Below are 11042 nucleotides of genomic sequence, written 5' to 3'. Positions count from 1 at the left end.
GACAGAAAACAAAGCAGGTGCCTCCAGAAAGGTGTCTGACCTGGGGTGGGGGCGTTGTTGGGGACTTTGATGGGGTCCTAAAGGCTATATACATGGATGGACTCCCTACTTCCCTCCTACATACTTCTGGGCAACGTGGCAAATTCTTGGTGAGGACTAGGAGACTAGATGGACTGGTAGCACTAGCAGAAGCTGGCAGAACTGGGAAATGTGATCACCCAGTCAGAACTGTTGAATGCTGGGGTTGGTGTACAGGCCGGTTATATGTGTGTCAGAGGGGGTGTGTTTTTCTCCCAAATACCCACCTTCTATCTGACCCCAGTGCCCTCACCTCTGTAGTGGGCTCTTCTGGGAATGACCTCAGGTGAAAGGGTGACTGAGCGCAGAAGACAAGGGCTCACACAACAACGGAGTCTATCTTCTGCATCCAACAACCCCTGCCCAGCAAAAGGGAAAAGAACCTAGAAGGTAGGTGTGGAGGTGCAGCTCCCCACCTCTGACTAAAGCCACCAGGTTCCCACCAGGGAGAGGTAGGGTGCAGATGCACAGCTGTGTGGTTCCCACTGCTCCAGGCCAGGGGTTCTGTGGTGTCCCCTCCTCCCCATCCCTGCAGCTCCCCTTTTCCTGGAACACTGGCCACTAGGGATGAGGGTGGGATCCTCAGGTGGACACCCACCTCCACCCCCCACCCCTGGGGTGCATTTGTGGCAGAGCCAGGACAGACTGTGGGGCACGGTGGAGGCACAGGCAGGGCAGGATGGGGAGGCAAGAGGCAAGGGTCGGGGCCGCGAGGGTGGGGAGGAAGGGTAGAGTGGGGGATGGGGTTTACAGGAGGGGTTGTGGAGTGCGGGAGCTCAGGTCGGCCACTCACGTGTGCTGCTGGAAGAAGCTGTAGGCTGCGATTCCGTGTGGCGCCAGGAGTCTGAGAACCGAGGGCTGGAACCAAGTCAGGGCCACCAGCAGGCCAGGGGCGCAACATCTCCGCCAGGTGACTGCTAGAGGCTCCGTGGGTCCCAGCCAGCAGCGCCATGTTTGAAACCCAGCGCGGGCGCGTGGTGTAGCTGTGCGCAGCCTCTGCTCTTCCTCAGCCACCACCGCAGACTCAGCGGCCTCCTAACCTGTGGCCGCCGCCGCCTCAGCAGCCACTGCCTCTGCCGTGCTCCCCGCACCGGGACCTCAGACTCAGGGCCACCATGGCTGGGCGCCTCCGAGGGGCTGCGTGTGGCGATGTGCGTGCCTTGCAGCTCCACATGCTCTGCGCTCCCGGCCAGGACCCACACTATGATCGGAGCACCCGCCAGCCACTGAAGCCGTTTCCACGCGTGCTAGTGCTCATGCTCGCTCTTCTCCCAGCTCTCTCTCTGCCCCACACTCCTCTCCTGGGCCACCCACCCCTGCTGCACACACACCGATGCCCCTGGAGCTCCTGGCCATTGCTGCCACCAAAGTGTGCTCCTGGGCCCCGCCCCCTCCTCCCCTGGGTCCCACCCCCCACCCCTGGCCACAATTGCAGCCCTGACTGGGCCCTGAGGCTTCTGGACCATGGCAATTGCAGCCTTACCTCAGCTCAACATTACCCCCACCCCTAGTACCGGCCCAGGGGATCGAATCTCCCCTCAGCCCCACCGCTGGAGGAGACTCTCCTCCATCCCCCTCCACTCCACACACCAAGCAGTTGCATGGTGACACTCCTGTGTGTATGTGTGTTTGTGTTTGTGTCTGTGTGATTGTTGGGGATAACCACCTCTCAAGGACTCAGAACATAGCACCCTTTGGGATGACTCAGCACACAGCACACTTCCAAAATCAGCACAAAGCACCCTGTGTAAATGACTCAGCACACAGCTCCCCTTGAAGGACTCAGCATGTAGTATGCTGAGTACTCTACCCAGCACCCTTTGAAGGAGGGAGTCTATAGCCCACAGTGTAAAGGACTCAGTGAATGGCATGCTTTGAAACACTCAGCACATAGCACTCTTTCCCAGGGACTCATCACAATCTGTGTTGAAGCACGCTGTGTAAAACACCCAGTGCACAGCTTCCTTAGATAAACTCAGCACACAGAACAATTTTGAAGGACTCAGCACATACCACACTGTGGAAGCTCTCAGCACACAGCACCATTTGAAGGACAGTACAGAGCACCCTATGGAAAGGACTTGGCACACAGCACTCAAAATACACTTCATCCCTCTCTTCTCAATGGCTCACACATAGCAGGACCCTTTAGGATGCATTAACACACCACAACTTTTGAAGGACTCAGAGTACAATACTTTGTGTAATGGACTCAGCAAAAAGCCCCCTTAAAAAAAAACCAGGATGGCCCACTCTTCTCAGGGATTCAGCACATAGCACCCTTTGGGATGACTCAGCAAACAGCATCTTTTTAAGGACTCAGCATATAACTCCCATGAGGGAAGGACCCAGTAAATAGCGCCCTGTGAAGGACTCAGCACATAGCTGTATGTCACAAGTTCAGCTGTCATTAGAATTAGGGTGCTTTCTTCAGTATCACCATTCTTCAGAAACACGTCACAAATCCTACCAGTTCACATTTAGACAAGCTGTGTTTTATGAGGGAAGTCAGCTGGGGGTCTTTAACTAAAAGCTTGGGGGCCCTGTCCCTGAGCTCTTTGGTTCAATGCTAGAGCTCTAACACTTGGAGGCACAGATCCAATTTTGTTTTTTGGGGTTTTTCTCTGACAGGTCTTATGGTGATAAGTAAGGCCAAGTTAGGGTATCCGTGGGCAAAGGCTCTTAGCTCAGCCTGGAGCTGACCTCTCCCTTCCCTGTTGCCCTGGAAAGCTGGGCCTCCTGGAGCTCTCTGGGCCTAGGGTTGAACAGACCTACTCAGGCATCAGCAATCAGGGTGAGCAAAAGTCAGCTTGGCCCTAGTAACTTGCCCAAATTGAACTCTAGAGGATAATGGCATGAGACCGCATGTTCCGTGTGTGGCCACCAGGGGGCAGGAGTGGCCCACAATAGGGATTGTACTTGTCACTTGTGTTTACTCTTGCTTCCCTGGGGCCCCCAATCATGATTCAAAGCCACCATGGACAGCAAAGTCCTTGAGACTCATACCTACAATTAACCATCAAAAAGGAAGTGGGGCTGCACACACACACACACACACACACACACACACACACACACACACAAACACAAACACACACACCACATATATGCAAAATCAGAGATTTCTACACTGCAGTCTTTGGGTATTCTCTACTTTTTCCCCCACTAAGCCTGGTGGCTGCTGGCCCAGATGTTTGGTGCATACAACATCACCTGGCATCTTCAATTTTGGAGGAACAGAATGGCTAGAAGGTCAACCTTCCCCCATCCCGGCTCCTTGATTGGGTCATCGTCTATCCAGGCCCTTTGGGGCTCCTTTACAGACTCGCCAAGATGCCTTCAAAAGGCATCACATACTGGGCACTGGTGGCTCATGCCTGTCATTCTAGCTACGCAGGAAGCTGAGATCTGGAGGATCATGGTGCCAAGCCAGTCTGGGCAGGACAGTGTATGAGACTCTTATCGATGAACCATCAGAAAACAAAAATGGCAGTGTGGCTCAAGTGGTAGAGTGCCAGCCTTGAGAAAAAGAGCTCAGGGACAGCCTTCACGACCAACAACAACACGGAGAGGCATTGCATGATGTCTTTGGGATTGTCATGGGCCAAATGTAATTGGAATTAATTATAATTGGAATTAATCAAGTCCTCCAAGACAAAGCAGTACCTCCTTTAATCCTGTGCTCCTCCATCTCGTCTCACCCCCTGGCCTTGTTCGTGCTTTGGGTCAGCATGGTTCTGGCTGGATGGGAGGGCTCCAAGGAAGATCCCAGAGCAATCACCCCACCTCCTTCTGCCCTGCTCACCCTGATGCTTCTGCTCTTTGCCATAGACCTTCTTCCTGGAATCCATCCATGAGGTCATCACCACCATCATAGTGGTGAGTGGTGGGTGTGGCCTAACTAGGGGCAGTCAGAGGTGGAAGTAGGTCTGGGACTAGGAGCTTCCACTTTGGGTGTGGGCTGAGGCCTGGGCTGACTTTTATTTCATCCTGAGCCTTGCAGTGGTAGGGAGACAGTTTAGACTTTACATTGAGTCAGGTAAGATTGGAATCTGGAGGACCACTTGTGTGGGGAAGGATGTGGGACTCAGGGGGCCACTGTTGTTGGTATTTTCTTGGGACTCCCCCCTCCCTCTCTCATCCCTCAATGGTAGAAGAAAAACTTCAACTCAGGGTGTGGGAAGAGGGGGCAGGGGAATATTTTGGGTTGAACCAGACTTGTGCTTCATATTAATCCTAGCCCCTACTTCCTATTTATCTGAGGAATGGCCATATGGGTTTGGGAGGGGGAAAAATCATCCTAGCTGAGAATGTGGATCAGTGGTAGAGTGTTTGCCTAGCATGCCAGAAGTCACCAATGGGCCACCAATAGGCCATTAGATGTCCCTTGAGTTTGGGCCAACTCCCTTCAGCCTCTGCCCTACCCTACCCCCAGTTTAACCTTCCCGTTGCCCGGCAGATGGAGGCCTGAGAGAAAGCCACTTGGTCACCTACTTCTGGTGGCTGCCAACGCTTTTGAGAGTCAGTATGTCACATAGAGAGTCGTCATCTACATCAGTCTACCGGAGAAAGTGAGAGAGCACTCCTCCCCTGAGCCTGGAAGCTGTGGGCAGATCTGGATGTGGGGCATCTGGGGCGGGACCTGCTCCTTGGGGGAATCCACTATGGGGTCGGGAACCCTGACCTCTCCTCTGGCAGTTTCCATGCTGTCTTCAAGTTGCTTCTGAAGCAGTGTTGGGGAGGGGGATGGGAGGCTCAGCCTGTGCTGGCATCTGGAAACTGCTGTCTGTGCTTTCCCTGGCTAGGAGTGACAGCAGCTCCTAAACACTCTCCTCTTCTCGATCTTCTCCTGAGACAGCCAGTGCATGCACTGGGCTTTTTCCCAACATAGCTCATTCAGGACCAACATCTGCTCTTTACACACCATGAGGGACTCCTTGATAGTTTGGATGTGTGCCAAAAGCTGGCTGCATCAATGGTGGAGCTCACCTGCTGGACTCTGGAAGTCCACCTCATCAGGCAGGTCATGGATGAGGGTCTGTGGCTCCAGCTCAGTCTGGCACTGAGCTGCTGGGTTGGCCATGGGGTGCCTGAAGCTAGCCCACCATTCTTGGGTCAGGAGTTTCCCCCTGTGGATCTCATCCTCCAAGAGCACTCTCAGAGCCATGTCACTCTTGGTCTGGGGAACCTCTCCATCCTGTGTGATGGTCACATGTGGTGGGGGGGATTCACCTAGTTACCTTTTGCTTCTCCAGGGCTCATCCCTTCCCCTTCCCCAGGGAAAGCCAGGAAGCTCAGCTGGGCTTGCAGGCATTCCTCCTGTGATCTGGTGGCTTCCAGGCACTTGAGAGTGTCCTGCCACTTCGGGGACACCACCTGGTCCCTCCAGTTTGTTGAGCCCTTCACTTGCATCAGCTGCTCCAGCAGCTGGATCTGCCTCTCTAAGTGCTGCTGCAGGGCCTCCTTCTCAGACCACAGTCGCTCATTGGAGACAATGTGCCATTCACAGGAGGTTCTGAACTCCTGCACTGGCCCAGGGACTGCTCCTGCTGCTCCTGAGCTGCTTGGCTCTCTCTCTCTCAGCCACCACTATCCATTTCTCTATCTTCTTCTCTGAGCAGTCCTACTGCTCCCGCAGATGTTTCTTCATCTGCTGCTTTGTGTCCAGGATGCTGGCAAGCTCCTCCTTCTCACTGCTCACCCGGTGGAGAGCGTCCCACAGCAGGGCCAGCTTTTCCTCCGGTTGTCTATCCCACACACATGCATATCGTGGGGTCTCAGGGGTCTCCTGCTGATCCTAGGCTTTCTCCTCCAGTCTCTGCAGTTGCTCCTGCTGCTCCACGTTCTGAAGACGGAGACTGGTTTTCCTGGACCTGGATATGAAGTTGTTCCTCCAGGTTATTCAACTCCATCTTCAGTACCTAATGCCCTCCAGCGCTTGTTGGAACTTGCATATTCTCTTCTTCATGTTGCTCCTCTGTATCTACAGCACTTCCACCTTCTCCTGCAACTCTGTGTTCACTTGCTCCAGGTCATCAAAGTTTCTGGTATTTTCCTCGAGCTGAAGGATCACATCATTCAGCTGTTTGAGGAACATTTTGGTCTTCTCCTTTGCAGCAGTGACCAGAGAAGCCACTATCTCCAGCTCTGCCACACGCCACTCTGTAGCTTGTAGGCAGCTGGTGACAGCTTCATGCTCCCTTTCTCTGTCATCAGCGGCCTGCTGCACTTGGGCCAGTGCACATTGTAAATCGCTTTCTGCCGAAACCAACCGCTGTATGGGTGCCTTTTGGATTTCTACCTCCATTTTTGGTGCTGCATGTATCTGGTCTATCTTCTCCCTCTCTTACTCCCATTGACCCTGCGGGTCTGTCTCCCTACTTCAGTGGTTGGATCTTGGCACAGAGTGCCTGGTTTCTTCTTTTCTGTGGTCCAGGGTGGGCACCATATGCAGGTAGCACCTCTGTGGATCCTTGGTGGGATTGGGACCCTTGACACTCTGGACCCTGGTGGCTGTGACTGAGTCCAAAGTCAGGGTAGGCCCATGGTCGGCATCACCTTTCGCTGGACTCTCCATTCAATCTCGCTCCCCAGTGGTGTTTGTCTTGGGGATCCCTCCCTTTTTCGTGTTCTTTGTTTTCTTGAATGTTTCAGGTCTGTCGGGAGGATACTGCTGGTGTTCTTGTGGCAGCTTTTTGCCCACAGTTCTCTCATTGATTCTTATTGTTTCAGACATCTGAGCGCCAGGACGGGAAAGTTGGGCTGGCCACATTCCCAGGCTCTAGAAAATCTTCTATTCTCCCACTCACTGACTAGGACATCGTTTCCTACTCTACCTCAAAGTCACCTGGAGTCTCTTGCTCACCACTCAGCCACCTCTACATTCCTCAACTGCTGATAGTGGTGTCACCCAACAGAGGGATTCCAGGTGCTACTGGGAAGCATGTAATATGGGCATGTCCACTATTCTTGGATCCCATTGGTGAAAAAGAATGATGAAAAATGGGGGTGTGCCTGGAATCCTGGGATGCAGACCAAATGGGCCTAGTCAACATGACAGCAGCTCCTTTACCAGGAAAGTCTGTCCAATCCAGTTGGGGACAAGAGGGAGACCTGCTTTAGCCAGATGGCTGCACAGATTGTGTGTATGTCTGTTTTTGCCAGTCCTGGACCTTGAACTCAGGATCTGGTCACAGTCCATGAGGTGTTCTTGCTCAATATTAGCCCTCTACCACTGGAGCCACACAGCTCTACATCTGGCTTTGTTGGCATTGAGGTTGGACAGGTGTCTCAAGGACTTTCCTGCCTAGGGTTACTTTGACCATGATCCTCCTATCACAGCCTTGTAAGTATCAAGGAGGACTGGTGAGAGCCACTGGTGCTTGGCTAATCATTGTTCGGGATTATGGCTTCCTCAGTAGCCTGCAAGCCTTCAGCAATGCAAGGTGAAGTATGCTTTGGAGCCAGATCACTCAGACCCAGATGGCCATACTGCAAAGTAAGAAAATGTAAAAATGCCATCCTGCCACTTTTTTCTGTGCAATTCCCCCGTTGCACAGGGCCTGAAGTTCTAGGATCCCAGGATAGCTTGTGTTTCCAGCGGCTGCACCCCAGCCTATGGTGATGAAAGCTGAGGCACGGTTACCATGACCTGAGTTCAAGACCATGCTTGGCAAAAAAAGCAAAAAGCAGAAAAAAATTAGCTCCCTGGCTTGCAATTCACGCTGTTTCTCCTACCTTTGATTTTGAACTTAAGGCCTGGGTAACTCTGAAGCACTGTGGACGAAGGGGAAGCTCACCATGCTTGAAGACAAGAAAGTGAGGCCTGGTCCCTAGGCATGAATTAAAGTCCCAGCCCTGGAAAAATTCTATTTATATATATTGTAAAGGTAAGATTTCTACTTACATATAGATTTTCAGTCCATGTCCTGTTTGTATTGGTTATTTATTGTATTTTTGTTTTATTCATTTATTTTCCATTTTTTAATTGTGAAAATACTGTACATAGGGGATACAATTACATGGGCAAGATAATGAGTACATTTCATATCAAGCATTGTAGCCTCCTCCTTTGTTTCCACTTCCCATCCCTTCCCATGTTCCCTCTCACCCCCCCAACCAATCCTCCCTGCTCCTCCCCCGCACTCCCCCTGCACCAATGTTGTAAAGTTCATTTTTGACATAACGACTTGTACATCTCATTGCTGCAATGGGTCCACCTGTATCCCTATTTAAACGATTAATTTTTCCTGTTTCCCTCCACAAATTATACCGACATCAAATACAGTGAAAGCAGGTGTTATACTGTGGGAGAGGGACGTACAAAGCAACAAAGAAATAATATTATACATGTGTTAGAAACAATCACAAGAGAGAGAAAAATCATTTGAGTACATATCTTAGGGTTCATTTCCCTAACATCACCTTATCTGACCTATTCTGCTTGACCCAGACATATACTAGATATTGCAAATAAGGGAAACCATGGGACCTATGTTTCTTTGGGCCTGGCTTACTTCACTTAATATAATTTTTTCCAAGTCTTTCCATTTCCTAATAAATGGGGCAATGTCATTCTTTCTGATGGAGGCATAGAATTCCATTGTGTATATATACTACGTTTTCTTGATCCATTCATCTACTGAGGGGCATCTGGGCTGGTTCCATATCTTAGCTATAGTAAATAGTGCTGCAGTAAACATAGTCGTGCTGGTAGCTTTAGTGTGGTCTTGTTTGTAAACATTTGGGTAAATGCTCAAAAGTGGGATTGCTGGGTCATAGGAGAGTTCTATGTGGAGTCTTTTGAGGAACCTCCATACTACTTTCCAAAGTGGTTGAACAAGTTTACACTCCCACCAACAATGCAGTAAGGTTCTCTTCTGTCCACATCCCCTCCAGCATCTGTTGTTATTAGAGTTCTTGATTATAGCCATTCTAACTGGTGTGAGGTGGTATCTCAATGTTGTTTTGATTTCATTTCTTTTATGGCTATGGAGGTTGAGCATTTCTTCATGTGTCTATTGGCCATGCTTCTTTCCTCTTCAGAGAAGTTTCTCTTTAAGTCCTTTGCCCACTCTTTTATTGGGCAATTGTTTCTTTGAGGATGTGTTGTTGGGCGATTTAATTTTCTGATTTCCCAGTATATTTTAGATATGAGATTTTTTATTGACTCTGATGACACACATTCCATTCATGATATTGATGACAACCCATCACATAGTATCTAGATTTGCACATGTGTTCTCCATCATGTCTGACACCCAGGACTCTCAGAGAAAAGGAAAACAGGTATCACACTCAGCTTCTTACTCCATGATCCAATTGTTGGCAGTGCTGGGATCTGAACTCAGGGCCTAGCAGACCCAATTCAGACCCTGAATGGGTGTGTCAAAACTGCAACCTCAAGCCAATGAAGCTGCCAGGGCATTTCCAGACCCTGAGATTGAGCTGCAGGAGTGGACAAAATAGCCATACATGGATAGACAGGTGGTAGAACAACAAAAAAAATATATTTGTACATAGTGCCAGAGATATCTACGTAATATTCAATGACATCAACTACATTCCTACTAACTCTTAGGACTTTATTATGCCACCATTGAAGGAATAGTATTCTTTTCATGCTTAATTAACCATTCATTAAGATGAATCATTGTCCTAGGATCACTGCCTCTAATTTTGGACTTCACCAATACACGCAGAAACTTCTCATTCAATCATGCGTTTGCTAACATTTCATTGTTATTCCCATGCATAGGAACAAGTATCTTGGGATCTCCCCGCACTGGTAGGTGTCAGGACCAGGATTCAAGCTCAGGGCCTATTTTGCCGCATGGGCCTATGGTTTCCCTGATGGGCCGTTAGCCTTCTCCAATGCAAGGTGAAGTACCATTTGCAGCCGTGTAATTCAGACCCAGGATGGTCACCGTGCAAAACAAGAAAATATAAAAAATCCATCCTGCGACATTTTTTCTGTCATTTTTCTGTCATCTTTTCCTGTCATTTTTCTGTCAGTTTTTCCTGCAAAGTTTTAGAGCCTAGGATCCCAGGATCGGCTACAAGCCCATGGGAGCCCACCAGCCTGAGGTGATTGAAGCTGAGGCAGAGTTGTCATGAACTGAGTTCAAATCCCATGCTTGGCAATAATAATAATAATAATAATAATAATAATAATAATAATAATAATAACAATAGCACACCCTGGCTCAGAATTCTCACCATTTTTCTGCCACCTCTGAGATTCCAACTCAGGACTGGGTAACTTTGTTGCACTGTGGGGGAAAGTGAAGCTCACCATCCTTGAAGACTACAAGGTCAGGCCTAGTCTCAGGGCCTGAACTGAAGCCCGAGCACTGGCAAAAATCATATGCTCACCTACTTTATACATAGGATCTCTCTTTACATAGGGATGTGGAATGCATCATGCATTCAGTGTAGTTATTCTTTTTATTGTGTGCCTTAGTCATGGATGCATTTTGTATTTTATTGTATAAGATGACAGCTATAACTGTGCTGACATGGATGGCAACTGATTCCCATGAATATAGAGTTGCCTATATAGCATACTGCATCCTAGCTGAGACCCAGGACTTTCACAGGACAGAGAAACAGGTGCAACGATTGGCTTCTCACATCAGGATTCATCTTTTGGCAGTGCTGGGATCTGACCTCGGGGTATGGCAGGACCAATAGGCGAATGGGTCCAGGTAAGCACACCAGACTGTGAGACACTAAGGAGCGAGGCCATTCCCAGGACCTGAAATTGAGCCCCGTGTGGGCGTGGGGCAGGGCGGAGAAGGGGAGCATAACAGTCATCCTTTCATAATCTAAAGGAAGTATGTAAATAAGTACATATTTGTATAGAGTAGGATGGCGACCAGTGATGGAATCCAGTCTACCTTGTGACTAATGATTCTTGGATCTTCCCCAATGCCTCCATTTCATGACTGTGATGATTATGGCCA

The 11042-nt window shown here is 49.7% G+C and overlaps 1 long non-coding RNA gene across 2 annotated transcripts; it reads left to right on the top strand.

The window, feature by feature from the left end:
- The first annotated feature begins 4011 nt into the window (after positions 1-4011).
- On the top strand, positions 4012-10011 carry LOC138815785 (uncharacterized). Of its 2 annotated transcripts, XR_011368475.1 has the most exons (5): positions 4012-4117; positions 4538-4649; positions 6811-7006; positions 7835-7967; positions 9836-10011. It is a non-coding gene; the product is annotated as an uncharacterized lncRNA (long non-coding RNA). The 2 variants fall into 2 exon arrangements; XR_011368474.1 differs by lacking the exon at positions 4538-4649.
- Positions 10012-11042: the final 1031 nt, after the last annotated feature.

This window comes from Dipodomys merriami, unplaced genomic scaffold, assembly GCF_024711535.1.
Source record: "Dipodomys merriami isolate MVZ:Mamm:240054 unplaced genomic scaffold, mDipMer1.0.p SCAF_67, whole genome shotgun sequence".
NCBI lineage: Eukaryota > Metazoa > Chordata > Mammalia > Rodentia > Heteromyidae > Dipodomys > Dipodomys merriami.
This window is presented reverse-complemented; position numbering and strand designations above follow the sequence as displayed.